This window comes from Trachypithecus francoisi, unplaced genomic scaffold (assembly GCF_009764315.1).
Source record: "Trachypithecus francoisi isolate TF-2019V2 unplaced genomic scaffold, Tfra_2.0 Lachesis_group19, whole genome shotgun sequence".
In the NCBI taxonomy this organism is placed as follows: domain Eukaryota; kingdom Metazoa; phylum Chordata; class Mammalia; order Primates; family Cercopithecidae; genus Trachypithecus; species Trachypithecus francoisi.
The window spans coordinates 47,370,364-47,386,320 of NW_022681464.1; the positions used below are offsets into that span (position 1 = coordinate 47,370,364).

The window sequence follows — 15,957 nt, forward strand, 5'->3', positions numbered from 1 at the left end:
CTCCTCCCACCTCAGCCACCCAAAGTGTTGGGATTACAGGTGTGAGCCATTGTGCCAGGCCTCTTTTAGTTTTTTAACAGACAATTTCTGTTGCCTGCTTTTTTTCTGGTGTCTGAGCCATGATTTCCTTTTCATTGTATGTTTCCTAATTTTTTGTTAAAATTGAATGTTTTAGAGTTTTGTTAGAATTGTACATTTTAGATAAAATACTGCGGCAACTCTGGGTACTGGTCATCTGTCTGTGGGGCTTGTTGTTATTTGCTGGTTTTTTCTTTAGTGAGTAGCTGGATTACTTCATTACTTCAGTGAGTCCATTTCTCCAAGAAGTGTCAGACCTCTCACACCGCTCCTCAGGAGGTGCAGATTTGGGTACACTTGGACACTCTTCTTCATCTTTTCTGCACCGCCCTCAGGTCTGTTCTTTACTTAACATCCAGAGTAATTCTTTTTTTTTTTTTTGACAGAATCTCACTCTGTCGCCCAGTGCAGTAGTGCACTCTTGGCTCACTGCAGCCTCTACCTTTCAGGTTCAAGTGCTTCTCCTGCCTCAGCCTCTGAAGTCGCTGGGACCACAGGCACAAGCCACCACGCCTGGCGAATTTTTGTATTTTTAGTGGAGACGGCTCCTACTGCTTCTTTAAATTGATCTCATCAGGCATTGCATGAGGATGAATCACCTCCACACATCCTGCATGTCCACCCCACTGCCCAGCTGCTTGTTGCACACTCCAGAGGTATCAGTATGCTATTGTTACTGTAACAAGCTACCACAAACTTAGCAGCTTAAAATAACACACATTTATTGTCTTACATTTTGGAGGTCCAAAGTCCAAGATGAGTGAGCACGACTGTGTTCCTTCTGGTTGTTTTTTTTTTTTTTTGAGACGGAGTCTCGCTCTATTGCCTGGGCTGGAGTGCAGTGGCCGGATCTCAGCTCACTGCAAGCTCCGCCTCCCGGGTTTACGCCATTCTCCTGCCTCAGCCTCCCAAGTAGCTGGGACTACAGGCGCCCGCCACTGCGCCCGGCTAGTTTTTTGTATTTTTTAGTAGAGATGGGGTTTCACCGTGTTAGCCAGGATGGTCTCGATCTCCTGACCTCGTGATCCGCCTGTCTCGGCCTCCCAAAGTGCTGGGATTACAGGCTTGAGCCACTGCGCCCGGCCCCTTCTGGTTGTTATAGGGGAGAATCTACCTTCTTTCCTTTTCCAGCTTCTAGAAGCTTCCTGTATTCCTTGGTTCATAGCCCCTTCCTCCATCTTCAAAGCCAGCAATGCAACATCTTCAAATTTCTCTCTCTTTCCCTCTGTCCATTTTACCCCTCTTTCCAACATCACATCTCCTGTGACTCCGACCCTCTTGCTGTCCTCCTGTAAGGACTCTTGTGATGACATTGTGCCCACTCAAATAACCCAGGATAACCCCCTCACCCCCAAATCCTTAACTTAATCACACCTGTAGGATCTCTTTCCCCACCTAAAATAGCATATTAACAAGTTGCAGGGATTACCACATGGACATCTTCGGGGGCCATTACTCAGCCAGCCACACCAAGCATGCACATATCCTACAACCAGCAATTCCACTTAGGGCTGTCTGCCTTAGAGAGATTGCTGTAGTTACACAAGAAGATGTGCACAAGGATGTTTACTATAGCACTCTGTATAATGGTAAAATAGTGGAAATAACTTCTTTTTCAGCATAGTACAGTGATTAAAAAAGCAATTCTGAAGCCAAACTTCTTTGATTCAAATTCCAGCTCAGCCATTCACCAGCTGTGTGACCTGAAGCAATGTATTTAACTTCTCTGTAGCTGGTTTTCTCATCTCTAAAAGGGTTATCATAATAGATCACATATCATAGGTTCATTTTGTGGACTTAACTACTTAATGCAAATAAAGTGCTTAGATAGTACCTGGCATACTGCAAATGCTATATGAGTGTTTGATGTTGTTATTACAGTAGAAGAATGCCTAAAAAGTGAGATTGGTTCATTTAATGCCACTCTCTTCAACAGCTAAAATAAGTAAGTCATCCCTCATGTGAGTGAAATATCTCAAAAATATATGTGTGTGTGTATATATATATATATAGTTTATTTTATTTTTTGAGATGGAGTTCTGCTCTTGTCGCTCAGGCTGGGATGCAGAGGCGCAATCTCGGCTCACTGCAACCTCTGCCTCCCAGGTTCAAGTGATTCTCCTGCCTCAGCCTCCCAAGTAGCTGGGATTACATGAGTGTGCCACCACGCCTAGCTAATTTTTGTGTTTTTAGTAGAGACAGGGTTTCACCATGTTGGCTAGGTGAGGCTCAAACTCCTGACCTCAATTGATCCGCCCACCTCAGCCTCCCAAAGTGCTGGGATTACAGGCATGAGCCACTGCACCCAGCCTCGAATATATTTTATTGAGTGAATAAAGCAAGATGCAAAAGATGCATACTGTATAATATCATTTAAATCATTTTGAGGACACAAAGCAATTGAATAGATTGTTTATAGATGTAATAATATGTAATAAAGCACAAAGTGGGTATAATGCACACAAACTTCACAGTAATGTTTACCTGGGAGGAAAGGGAGAGAAAGAAGGACTTAAGCTACAGCTATACTTTTCTTTATTAGTTCCCTCATTCATTTTTTTTAAACAAAAAGATGTGAAGCAAATAAAGCGAAATATCAGTTTCTGATTTATCTGGCTGAGGATATAGATGTCATAGTATTCTTTTACTGGCACATTTGAACCGTTTCATAATTGAACATTAAAAATTCAAGAAGCTTAAACTTGGAAGTTTTGCGTGTTGGTCTTTGCTGTCCAGCATGCTGTTGGCTGTGGTGTGCAGGTGCAGGTCAGGGCTCTGTTGCCTTCCAACTGATGCCAGGTGGGTGGGGCTCCTTCCCCCAAGGCTGCTCACTGGTGCCCAAGGAGACTGCACCTCCCTCCTGCTGGGCACGGGTGGTGACGTGCAATGCTCTGCCAGTGGTGAGGCTGGTGCTCTGCAGCAGCCTCCTGAACAGTCTGGCTGCTTCCACACCATCTCCCTCCTCCCAAAATGATGCTTTTAGAAAGGACGTCGAGTGTTCACACGCCTCCGGTGACTTCCCATCTCCTTTGGAATCCAGTCTCAGGTTCTCATCATCATCTTAAAACCCTGCAGGACCCGGGCCCCACTGGCCTCTCCCTGCTCATTTCCTACTTTCCTCTGGATCACTGTGTGCCTGGCACCAGCGAGCCTCCTCTCTGCTCCTTGAGCAAGCCCAGTGTGCACCTGTCTCATGGCCTTTGATGGCCAGAATTTTTGTCCCCATATCCTGGAAGTTCTCCTCCCCGTGCAAGTCTCTGCTTTCAATTCACCTCCTCCAAGATGCCTCCCTGACTTCCTACCGGTAATAGATGGCCCTGCACTCTCTGTCCCGGTGTCTATTTTCGTTTCTTCCAGGGATAGCAGCACTTTTAATATTACCTGTCTGCCCTACTGGGATGCAGGCTCCACGAGATCAGAGACTTTGCCTGTTTGGTTCACCATCAAATCCCCTAAAAGAGTACCTGGGACAAAGTTGCACTCGATACGTTTGCTGAAGAGCTGATTGAGAGCAGGACAGAAGGCCTCACGGTCAGGTGCTTTGTCTTCCTGCCTTAGCACTGGTGCCCTCATCTAGAGCCTCTGGGAAGCTGCATCTCTGGAAGATGACCCTTGGTCTCCAGAGAGAGAGAGAGCGTGTGGGGGGACGTCTCTTGGTTGCTCATGGGGAACGGGCCCAGTGACCACATCACTTTCTGAGCAGCTCCTGCCCCATCTCACGTCTCCTCATTCCAGCTGCCTCTCAAGAGTTTGCAGGGAGGGTCAGCTCACACCATGCTCTAAGTATGTACCCATCTTCACAGTGCTTTTCTTTTCTTTTCTTTTTCTTTTTTAGAGATGGAGTCTCACTCTGTCACCCAGGTAGGAGTGCAGTGGCGTGATCTTGGCTCACTGCAACGTCCACCTCCCGGGCTCAAGCCATTCTCCAGCCTCAGCCTCCCCAGTAGCTGAGATTACAGGTACCTGCCACCTGCCACCACGCCCAGCTATGTGTGTGTGTGTGTGTGTGTTTAGTAGAGACGGGGTTTTGCCATGTTGGCCAGGCTGGTCTCAAACTCCTGACCTCCAGCAATCCACCTGCCTTGGCCTCCCAAAGTGCTGGGATTACTGACGTGAGCCACCACGCCCAGCCCGGGAGCTTTTCTAAGTCAGCTCTGTGGTCTTTCCATTCTCCAAATATCCTCTGAAATCTTATGTCTGCTGTTGGTCTCTTCTCCCTTCGACAAGTGGGTTTGTATGTTTTCAATTCTTATCCTTTTAACAGTTTTCTTGAAGGGAGAGCAACAAACACATGCAGCTCATCTACCAGGCTTAACTGGGAGTGCTTGATCCACAAACTATCTTTTTAAAGAGTATATTTTATTAAGCTTGTGACAGGTTAAATGTGATAATTGAAGAAACAAATATGGCATTATAGATGTTGAGTTCAACATCATAATAAAATAACTATTACTAACATTGACATTCGAGACGGCCAGGACTGTCATCTTCTCAGTCCTGTATCAGCAATGCTTGGGCAAACCTCTTTGACATGGGACCACTCTTAATTTCTGGTTCTGTCTGCTAATAGGATACTGGCTTAGTCTCCCATCAGTCCATTTTATGAGGTGAGTTGATAAGAAATTAGTAGTTTTACTTTAATGAATATATTTTATTTTGAGACAAATTGAATAGAATGTGCAGAGGATTCTCATGTCCCCTCACCAAGCCCCCATGTTGTGTGTTGTAAACCTCTTGCATTACTGTGATATACTGATGTTGCACCTGATGAGCCAAGAGTGATACTTTATTGCCAACTGAGGACCAGGGGCGAGCCTGGGTGGTGGCATTCCCAGCAGTTTGGGAGGCTGAGGCAGGAGGATGGCTTGAGGCCAGGAGTTTGATAATATCCTGGGCAACACAGTGAGACCCCGCCTTTATAGTAATTTTTGAAAAATTAACCAGGTGTGGTCGTGTGCACCAATAGTTTCAGGTACTCGGGAGGCTGAGGCAGAGGATCGCTTGAGCCCAGGAGTTGGAGGTTCAGTCTTGCTGTTGTACATTCTACGGTTTGGATGATTGTATAATAGTGTGTATCCACCATTATAGTATCAGACAGAGTAGTTTCACTGTCTGAAGAATCCTCTATGTTCTATCTGTTCATCCCTCCCCCAACACCCAACCCTTGGCAATCCCTCATCTTTTACTGTCTCCATAGTTTTGCCTTTCCCAGGGTGTCACAGAGTTGGACTCATACAGGTGTGGCCTTTTCATACTGTCTTCCTTAACTCAAATAACGTGCATTTAAATTTCCTCCCTATCTTTTCATGGCTTGATAGCTCATTTCTTTTTGGTGCTGAATCATATTCCAATATTGGGATGCACCACAGTTTATTTACCCATTCACCTACTGAAGACATCTGAGTTGCTTCCACGTTTCTGCAATTATGAAAAAAGCTGCTATAAGCATCCACGTGCGCCGGGTAAACGCCACAGAGCATGAGTGCTGGGTCCCATGGTAAGGGCAGTTTGGTTTACATAATTGTTCATGAGGGTTCACTGAGCTAATATTTTCTACACTTGTGCTTCCCCTAGTGCTTGGAGCGCTTCATCTCTGCATTGCCAACATCTTAAAAAACACATTTTGTCTTAAAATGAACAAAGCACATGAACACTGATTTTTTTCAGCTTACTCTAATGATATCTTTGTTTCTGCATATCATTTGAGATTGTTCCCTTGGGATTAGCTGAGACTGACTCCTTTCTCGTAGGGTTACTGGAACCTCTTCAAGGCTTCCTGTGCTCCAGTGGACTGTTATGGGCACTTCCTTTTTGATGTGCAAAACATCACTTTGGCCAGTGGAGGTTCCTTGTTTTATTTAGCAAGATCTCATATATTTTGAAAAACATTCTCTGGCAACCACAAGATGTGCTGGACCCGTCTTGATTTTCCCCGTTTTCACCATGGAAGCAGCGACTTTCCAAGGATTTTTGGCCACTGTTTGTGGAATGGAGAATTGGAGGTTGAAATCCGGGGCTCTCTCTCTGAGGGCCTTGCGCTTCCATGAGTCCAGGCTGCACACAGGTAACGAGGGAAGCAGGGGCTGCCGGTGCTCCGGTGACAGAATCAGAAACCCTTTTAGAGTGTGTGAACTCACACTGATGTTCTCACTCAACTCCAACTTTACTAAGCCATTCTTTATTTTGTTCTAACACTAAAATATGTTTTAAAATGGTAAATTGTATCCCTTTTGAACATAAAGATTTTTTTTTAATAAAATTACCCCCTCCAAAATAAATTTAGAGATGCTTCGTGTCAGTTAAGTACCTTCGATCACCTTCTCAGAAGATGCCTTTTTCCAAGCCAACAGCCATTTCCAAGACCTTGAGACATTCAAAGTCAATTTTTAAAGCTCAATTAATTACAATACATTTGCACAGATCACACAGCCTAAAGCCACAGCTCATTGGCAGAGGGTATTCTCATCTGTGAAGCAGAGAGCTTAACTCACACATACTGAGTTACTCGCAGTCAGCAGTGATAATATTCAACCAGGGCGGCCATTAGGATGAAATTTTCCTGTAATTGGCCTCTCTTTTGTGGTATATGGGAAGGACTTAATCTCTGGGCCTGTGACGCTTTTCTTAGCCTCTCTCCTCCTCTGCCCTCCTAATTGAGGAGGACTCTCTCAGGGATTTTCTGCTGTAGGCAAGTCCCCAGTTGCTGGAAAACCCTGGCTTCATGGGGTGCGGGGACTGATGAGTCGTCCGTACCTGTGATGCTTTATGTGTTTAATTGTTTAATTTTTACGTAAGTCATGAGTCTACTCATGCCTGTGAGCCAATGATTTACTCTTATTCTTAATGTCTTTATACATTGATTACAACAAATCCTCAGGAAACATCTTTCTGGAAGCTCCTGGAATTCCTGGGCAGCTGGACATCAATGCCCCGACACCTAGACTGCCTCGTCCTCCTTGCTTTTATGCAGTTTTCCAAATAGCACCATGCTAACCCTGCTGTCACACTGTAGTGGACAGAGGACGGTTTTGAAATGGTTTGCATGAGAAAAGTCCTGCCCCCAGATTTTAAAGAAAGAAAACCTTTCTTTTAGTAAAGGACACGGCTATATTGCAAGGCCAGCCAGTTGCCAAGAAGCATTCTGGCCTCAGCTTCTCGAAGCCTCTCTGTCCCCGGAGTAAAGCAGTCTACTGAACCCAGAAGACATTGCGAGGTGAGGCCAAAGACACAGGCAGACGACCCAGGACTTGGCCCTAACCCATTAGTCCACTTGCGTTTTTGCTTTGGTGTTGGGATCTCAGGGGAACGTGGGATCAGCCCAGGCCAGGGTTCTCCCAGGACCTTTCTGCCAGGCTTCTTGGGCAAGACACACTCTTTCCTCAGGGTCACTAGACAGGATAGCACCTGGGGCCACTGCTGCCCTATGGAGAGGCCCCAGCTGAGAATCAGACCCAACTGAGGCAGCAGAGCAGGAATGGAGAGAGACAGACAAAGTCACAAAACCTTCATTCGAAACGGGCTTCAGACCTGCCTAAAGCCACATCCACCCCTTGAACTTCCCAGATAAAGTGAGCCAAGATTTTCCCTTATTCAGCGTCGATTTGAGTTTTGTCTTACCACTTGCGTTCCAAAGAATCCTGTTGAAACAGAACTTCGGGGTTTTAAATACGAAGTTGTAGGCAATTTGCGAGAGGTGGCTAAAATGAACTCATGCGATATTAGTTTGTACTACCCTATCTGCCCTGGCAGGGAGGTGACCAACCTGGTCTAAATAGAAAAAAAAACATGCGTGGCATTATACTTACTGTTGGCCACTATCCTCTAAGTGTCTGGAAGTGTCCAGAGGAATGACAGAGGACTCAAGGACACAGCACATGAAAGATGGTTGGACGTGCCACAGCTGTCTGTTTGGAGAAGGAAAACGTGGGAGAGAGCTGCTTCAAATAGTGATCTCGTGCAGAAGACGCCAGTGGCTCTGCATGCACAGGACAGCTGATCTGGGCTGGAGGAGGTCACCTGCTGAACCCAGGTCTCAGCTCAGTGCAGGAACAAACTCCCCTAACTCAGCATGGTCCCCATTTAGTGTTGTCTGCCTGGGCAAGCATGAGCTCCAGGATAGTTGGAAGACTGCTTGGCAAGGAGGTGCTAGAGACGTTTCTGAGATGGCTTCACCCTTGAGGGCACGTCCCTTGAGAGTCTAAAATTTATAAGAATGTCAAGCTATTGGCTTGTGCTTTAATTGAGATTAGCTGGCAGCTAACTGAGACTAAGTCGCCTGCTTCACAGTTTTGGCCTGAATGGGGGCTGGCCTTGCTTCTCAATGTTTTCATCACGCCCGCAGCGGCCAAGTGAATTGAAGGGAGGCTTCTGCCCAAAACGCTGAGATGGAGCGAGCCGCGCGATTCCTGCCCTTTCCTGCAGAACTCGTTTCTCCAAATCGCACTTGGCCATTTGGGCTGTTCTCTGTCTTTCGTGGGTGAAGACTTTGTGGTCCTGGAAACATGCGTCCTGATTTGAGATTTTACCTAGAAAAGGTAGGATGAAGCCGGTGGGGACGGAGGCAGTCTGGAGCACCTACCGACTTCTAAATGGGAACAATTCTTTGCTGAAACCTCTTTTTTTTTTCTGTGTTGGCTACCACAGGTTCACATCCCATGAAAACGTAAGCCCGGTGAAGCAGGGACTTTGGTTCACAGCTGCATCCCAACACATTGTGCAGGCCTGGTGCACAGTAAGAGCCCCATAAGTATTTGTTGAATGAAAGAGCGGAAGGTCTTAAAGGGCCTCTGAGATCACCTGGTCTATGTCTCTCCTTTTCTAGGATTTCCCCACCTCTAGAACTGTAAGAAGTAAATTTCTGTTGTTTATAAATTACCAAAATCTAAGGGATTTTGTCATAGCAGCAGGAACGGACTGACACAATCAGCACACACATCAGCAACACTGATAAGAAATGTGATATATCCACACATTTACTTACGTAGGCAACTTCACACTTTTACAAAACTTTTATTTTTGGTTTAGTGGCACAAGCACATGTTTGCTACGCAGGTAAACTTGTGTCATGGGGGTCTGTTGTACAGTTTATTTCATGATGCAGACACTAAGCCGAGCATGTATTCCTTGCTTTTCCTGATCCCCTCCCTCCTCCCAGCCTCCAGGCTCCCAAAGGCCCCCATGTGTGCTGTTCCCCTCCCTGTGTGCATGTGCGCTCATCATTTAGCTTCCACGTATAAGTGGGAACATTCAGTATTTGGTTTTCTGTTTCTGTGTTAGTTTTCTAAGGATGATGGCCTCCAGCTCCATCCACATCCCGCAAAGGACATGATCTCTTTCTTTTTTATGGCTGCACAGTATTCTGTGGTGTGTATGTGCCACATTTTCTTCGTCCAGTCTACCATGGATGGGTATTTAGGTTGACTCCATGTCTTTGCTATTATGAATGGTGCTGCAGTGAACATACATACGTATGTGTCTTTATAATAGAATGATTTTTTTTTTTTTTTTTTTGAGACGGAGTCTCACTCTGTCGCCCGGGCTGGAGTGCAGTAGCCGGATCTCAGCTCACTGCAAGCTCCGCCTCCCGGGTTTATGCCATTCTCCTGCCTCAGCCTCCGGAGTAGCTGGGACTACGGGCGCCCACCACCTCGCCCGGCTAGTTTTTTGTATTTTTTAGTAGAGACGGGGTTTCACCGTGTTAGCCAGGATGGTCTCGATCTGCTGACCTCGTGATCCCCCCGTCTCGGCCTCCCAAAGTGCTGGAATTACAGGCTTGAGCCACCGCGCCCGGCCATAATAGAATGATTTATAGTCCCTTGTGTACATGCCCAGTAATGGGATTGCTGGGTTGAATGGTATTTCTGTCTTTAGGTCTTTGAGGAATCACCACACTGTCTTCCACGATGGCTGAACTAATGTACATTCCCACCAACAGCACTTTACCCTTTTTACTTCAAGCATTTAATTTAATCATTGCCATCTAACGGACTGCCCAACAAATAGTTCACACTTTAAACGGAACATGAGGTTCTTAAGTCTTGCAGGCTGAACTGGACAGAGCAGAGAAATTCCTGAGGCAGAATCTGTGACTCAGGCCTAAAGTCTCACTATGTGTCCCCACGTTTCCAGGTGGAATGAGGTTAAAGAATGCCACAGGCAGCTTCCAAAGGTGTGTCAAGGAATGGATTGGAAACATGCGGTTTAAAGCCTCAGTGCAGTGTGAGTGTCTGCGGACTATGAGCTTCAGGCCCTCCTCAGCGGCACTTCATTCAGCCCAGGGGTGTGAGCTGAGCCCTTCCCTGTGGAGGGAGGGAGGCCTGTGAGGTGTCTGGGGAGCCTCATCCAGTGGGCAGACTGCCTCTCTGCTTTTCCCCGCCTGAGAGAGCTGACTCTGCTGCTGAGTGACCCCACCTTACAAAGTCCTCCCACATCCAAGAGTTCCCTTTTTGCAAAACCTTAAAAACGTGGTGTATAATATAAATGTATATGAAGTTCACATACAGTTAGTGAATTTTTACATCTGCATATACCCCTGCAACCACACTAGATGAAGACAGATCACTTCCCTCTCCCCCAGAGGCTCTCTTGCCCCTTCCCACCCACTACCATCCCGAGTGACACAGATTGAACTTCCGCCATCGCCAGTTAGCCTCTCCTGTTTTGGAACATCACACAAATACAACCATATGTTACTATTCTTTTGCACCTGAATTCTGTCACTCAAATAAGTTTTTGTGACATTTATCCATGTTGTGTATGCCAGCAGTTTCACAGGTTTAAAAAAAATTATTTTATTTTAAGTTCCGGGGTCCGTGTGTAGGACGTGCATGTTTGTTACATAGGTAAACGTGTGCCACGGTGGTTGGCTGCACCCATCAACCCATCACCTAGGTATTAATCCCGGCATGCATTAGCTATTTAACCCGAGGCTGTTCCCACCACCCCCGCCCCCGCTGTCCCGACAGACCCCAGTGTGTATGTCCCCCTCCCTGTGTCCATGTGTTCTCGTTGTTCAGCTCCCACGTATAAGTGAGAACATGAGGTGTTTGGTTTTCTGTTCCCGCGTTAGTTTGCTGAGGATAATGGCAAATTTACAAGAAAAAAATAAGTAACCCAATTAAAAACTGGGCAAAGGACAGGAACAGACACTTCTCAAAAGAAGACACGCGTGGCCAACAAGCATATTTTAAAAAGCTCAACATCACTGCTCGTTAGTTTCATAGTTTTTAAACTACTCTGTAATCTTCCATTATATGGGAGTACCAAAATGTATTTATTTTTTATCCCCTAATGGACATTCGGGTTATTTCCAGTTTTTTTCTCTTGCATTTGAGCAAGTCAGCATGAAGTTCCTTGTGGGTGCCGTTTGTAGGACGTCTGCCCTCAGTCCTCTTGTGCCTCTGTAGGAGGAGAATCGCCGGGATGCAGGTTCTACTGACTCCTTGCCCTGGTGAATGTTTCCAATTGTCACTGTTTTCAACCTCAGCTATTCTAGTGGGTGTGCTGTTTCGTGAGTTCAGTGCAAACTGAGCGCCTCTTCCCATGTTTGTTGGCTACTTAAGTATCTTCTTCTGTAAGGGAACTTTTCAAGGAATTCGCCCTTTTCTTATGGAGGGCGTTCCCGTAAGCAAAGCCACATTACTATGCTCTCTACAAATGACCCCTCTCCAGCGGGACAGGGAGATGCAGAGGCACATGATCCTGCCTCTCTCAGTGTTTGATGAAAAAGTGGAGCCTCTGAAAGCAGCCTGGGACCAGGGATTTATGATAGGTGGCTGTGGCTGGTGAGAAGCCGTGGGAGGCCGTGACCCTGGGACTGGCAGGCAGAGTAAGGGCAAACTGCACTCACAGGGACACCTGGAGCCCATGAGGACAGGGCAGCCCGGGACGCCTCATGCTTCGTCAACCTCAGGGATGCCGGTGACCTGAGGACAAGGAGGGTGTCCTTCTCCACAGGTGCCCTTCTCACATTCCTCACCCGGGACTGGGGATGCTTCGGGGGGAGGCCCAGTGGGGACAAGGGGACCTCAGGTAAAGGAGGCCTGAGGGCTTCACAGCACCTGGAACCCCACAAGACGCTGCAGAGGGTGACTTGCCTTCCTCCTTCCAAATCTCACACAACTTTCTCTGCAGCCAACTGGACCTGGAACCTTGCAGGGAAGGAATTCTGGGAAGCATGGAACCTGCAGGGCTCAGCAGACATAGTGTAAAGTCACCAGAGCTTGTCCTTGCTTGTAAGGCAGTGAAAAGGACTGAAGGAAGCTAAGATTTATTGAAAAGTAAATAAACATTTATTTATTTACCTTTTGGGCCAGGTACCTTGCTCAACACTTAACTAGCTGGCAATTTATGCCCCAGTAGGAAGCCGACTGAACTGTGAGTCAGGGAGAAATGGAGAATTCAGAAGGGAGGCCTCAGAGGCCACCTCACGCCAGCTGCCGTCACTGCAGCCTCAGAGACCCAGAGCTCAGGGAAGACTCAGCCACCCTGGGATGCTCTGTGGGGTACAGAGGACTTGGGGGCCACCTTGGCAACAGGATAGTTAGTGCTGTGGCCGTAAAGACTGAGATGCGGGAGGTCTGTGCAGGGCTGGAGAACCTTTAGGTACCGTAATATTTGTGAGAGATCTGACAGTACCTGTGTCTCAGCCCAGGAGGCATCATCATTTTTCACTGATGTAATGTGTAGATACCATACACAGATATGTCTGGCTGGATCGTCTTCGAGGTCACACATTTCTTTCTTTCTTACTGTGTTTTCCCTTTGTCTTTACTCCCCGGCCCCTAAGGAGAGAGCAGGTGCTATGGCTTTTGCTCAAGGAGAAAGTCGTGCAGTGAGGCTGAGAGCAGAAGTTGCCTGCAGAACACTTCTCTTTCCATCCTGTGTGATTTTCAACCTAATCCCAAAGGAAGTGAACGAGGTTGGGTCCCAGAGCAGCGGGGGCCACAGGATCCCAGGGAGGGGATGGGTATGGAGATGGGGACATGGCCAGTGTCACAGAAGACCCCATGAAGTAGGAACCATTACCTCCAGTGTGCAGAGAGACGCTGAGGTGTGGCGATGCTGCGTGTTGGGGCAAAATGCACAGGAGACGTCATCAAGGCTCAGGGACAGAACCCTTGGTCTAGGTGCTGCTTGTCGTAGATTCTGGTCCTGAGAATCTAGAGCGGGGCTCCCACTTCTCCAGGACCAGAATTACCCACATGAAACTTATCTTTCTCATTTCCTTCTATTTCTCATTTAAATTAAAGAGTACAAGGAATAGGATGAATCATTTTGGATAAATTCCATCTAAATGTTATGCATGAGATCCAAGAAACAAAATTGTATTCTCAGATTCACATTCAACTTGAGGTCACTTGGCCCTCAAATTCACTTTTTCTCAACATCCGCTCATGTTTGCCTTTTCTATCTATGTCTCCTTAGATGACTGACTAGCAAACTTCTATGGACTAAGTATGGCCAGGGTATAATTGACATGAGATAGGCTGCAAGGGATTGACAGTGAAAAAGAATCTTTTTCACCTCCCACTCTTTGAAGCCAATTTCAGTTGATTTCCACCCAATTTTAGTATGTTTACCTCAATATTGTTTACTCATCTATCCCACTCCTAAGGTGCCATTCATTCCAAAAAACCCTTTGAGCCCCTCGTGTCAGGCACTGTTCTGTGTATTGGGGTCCGAGTTCCCCACCAACGGAGCAAAACAAAGTCTCTACTCTCCTGAGCTTTGATCTGGGCCCTTGGAAGGAGCGAATGGTCAGGATGAAGCCGATAAAGAATTGTGCTGCATTTTACAGAGAGCAAACATGCATCTAAGTACCTCAAACTCTTCCATTGCTATAGGGAGAGTGTGTGTGTCTGGAATGGTGTGCGAGGGAAGAGCTGAAGTGGAAAGCAAATACAGGGAGGACTGAGTAGAAAACACAGGGACAGGCCAGGTGCAGTGGCTCACGCCTGTAATCCCAGCACTTTGGGAGGCTGAGGTGGGCAGATCACAAGGTCAGGAGATCCAGACCATCCAGGCTAACACGGTCAAACCCCGTCTCTATTAAAAATACAAAAAATTATCTGGGTGTGGTGGCGGGCACCTGTGGTCCCAGCTACTCGGGAGGCTGAGGCAGGAGAATGGTGTGAACCCAGGAGGCGGAGCTTGCAGTGAGCTGAGGTCGCACCATTGCATTCCAGCCTGGGTGGCAGAGCGAGACACCACCTCAAAAAAAAAAAAAAAAAAAAAAAGAAAACACAGGGACAGGTCCCTCCCATATTTTCTAGAAATAGAAACACAGAGCTGCAGTTTCCATTTATAAACAAAGCAACAAGAAAGGGCAACATGAGATTGAGATTCATCACAAACGGTAGAAATTGAGATTATGATTTTAAAATTCAGCCTCGATTTAACGGGGTTAAGTCAGACACAGAGAAATTATGTGCCAATGAAATAGAAGACATTGTTTTGTGGTTTTGGAAAAAAATTTCTTCTTCATTGTCCATGGGGTGTTTAGATGGAAAAAGTCATTTCTTTTTCTACCTGAAGAGGGCAAGAGCAGTTTCTCCAACCCCAAAGCATGTGAGTTTTGCATTTGTGGACATTAAATATAAACTAGGTACATGCTTGTCAGATTAGGATAACCTGTGTGAAGCACTTATCGGCTTATTGCTCATTTAAAAAGTTTACTCAGGCAGCCAGGTTCAAAGTTCCCCTGCTACAAGCTTCTCAATTAGACCAGGATCTGGGCATTCCCAGCTGGAGCGGGCTCACTGCCGGGCACAGGGCAGATGCTGGCTGGTTTGCTGGCTGAGCTGAAGAACTTCTGTCAGCGCTGCTGTAGGTAGGTGGCAGTATGGCATGCTGGTTCAGCTCCCAGCTTTCTGTGCAGCTAGTTAGGGATGTAAAACCATCTCTTTGTGGTCTGAGGACAAATTAGTAAATCCTTCTAGCCTCAACTTCCTCATGTGTAAAATGGAGAAGTAATAGCTCTCAGTTGTTGTGAGGACTCAATCAGACAATCCATGTAAAGTGCTTAGCACAGAGCTCTCCATGAATGGTAGTTGTTATTACATCACCTGTGAGCATTGATCAAAGGCTAGCGGCAATTACTACCACAGCTGAGAGCTGAGGGCTTAAGGGAAGCTGAATTCCGCCAACATTTCACTAAGTAAAAAGTCACTGACAAATTAGACAAAACGTAGGTTTCAAAAGATTAATTTCTCTGATATTATGGAAAGATGAGCTGGACAACCTTTTTGGGGGCTGTGGGGACAGTTGAAAACGTTCACTCCTTTAATCAGCTGCATCTGTCTTCAACCCAGCCTGAAACCCCTGCTTAGTGGAGTGTTTTGCTATGTCTGCAGGGGGGTTCATTTTGGTGACTATAATAAAATTGGGTTAAAATGTCCATATGCTCTGGCTGTAACCAATCCCCCATCAAACATGGTAGGGTTGGCTGGGGGCAATCTGTGTACTTCTGAACAAAATGGCATATTGTCTGCACTCAGGTGGAGGAGGTCAAGTCTCAAATGGTCTTCACAGATGTAGGTCCTTCAAGGAGAAAGGGTCACAGCGCGAAGATTCCATCTGACCTTCTGGGTAGGAGCCATTTCCTTTAAAGAGGACGAGATACTAAGAGGGCGACCAGGTGGGGTCCGGAGGCGCCTCAAGCTCCGCAAGACTCCCCGAGCACTGGCCCGTCCTACTAAGTGTCCTGCAGCCCGACTACGCATCTCAAGGCGGCTGCCCGAGGTCCCGCGGCCCGTGATGCACACGCAGTCCGCGAGGTAGTCTGTGCTCGAACGCGCCCTCAGCCTCCCGAGACAGCCCCCGGCCTGCGGGCGGCAAGCCGGCTCCTCCGGGCACCCCTGCCGCGGACTCCGCGCTCGA

At 46.9% G+C, this 15,957-nt stretch overlaps 1 long non-coding RNA gene across 1 annotated transcript; it reads right to left on the reverse strand.

Moving 5' to 3' along the window:
- Window positions 1-3,899: 3,899 nt before the first annotated feature.
- Window positions 3,900-15,216, reverse strand: LOC117064195. Its single transcript, XR_004429318.1, has 2 exons — window positions 14,755-15,216; window positions 3,900-5,496 (listed from the first exon to the last, which is right to left on the reverse strand). It is a non-coding gene; the product is annotated as an uncharacterized LOC117064195 (long non-coding RNA).
- Between the last annotated feature and the right edge of the window lie 741 nt (window positions 15,217-15,957).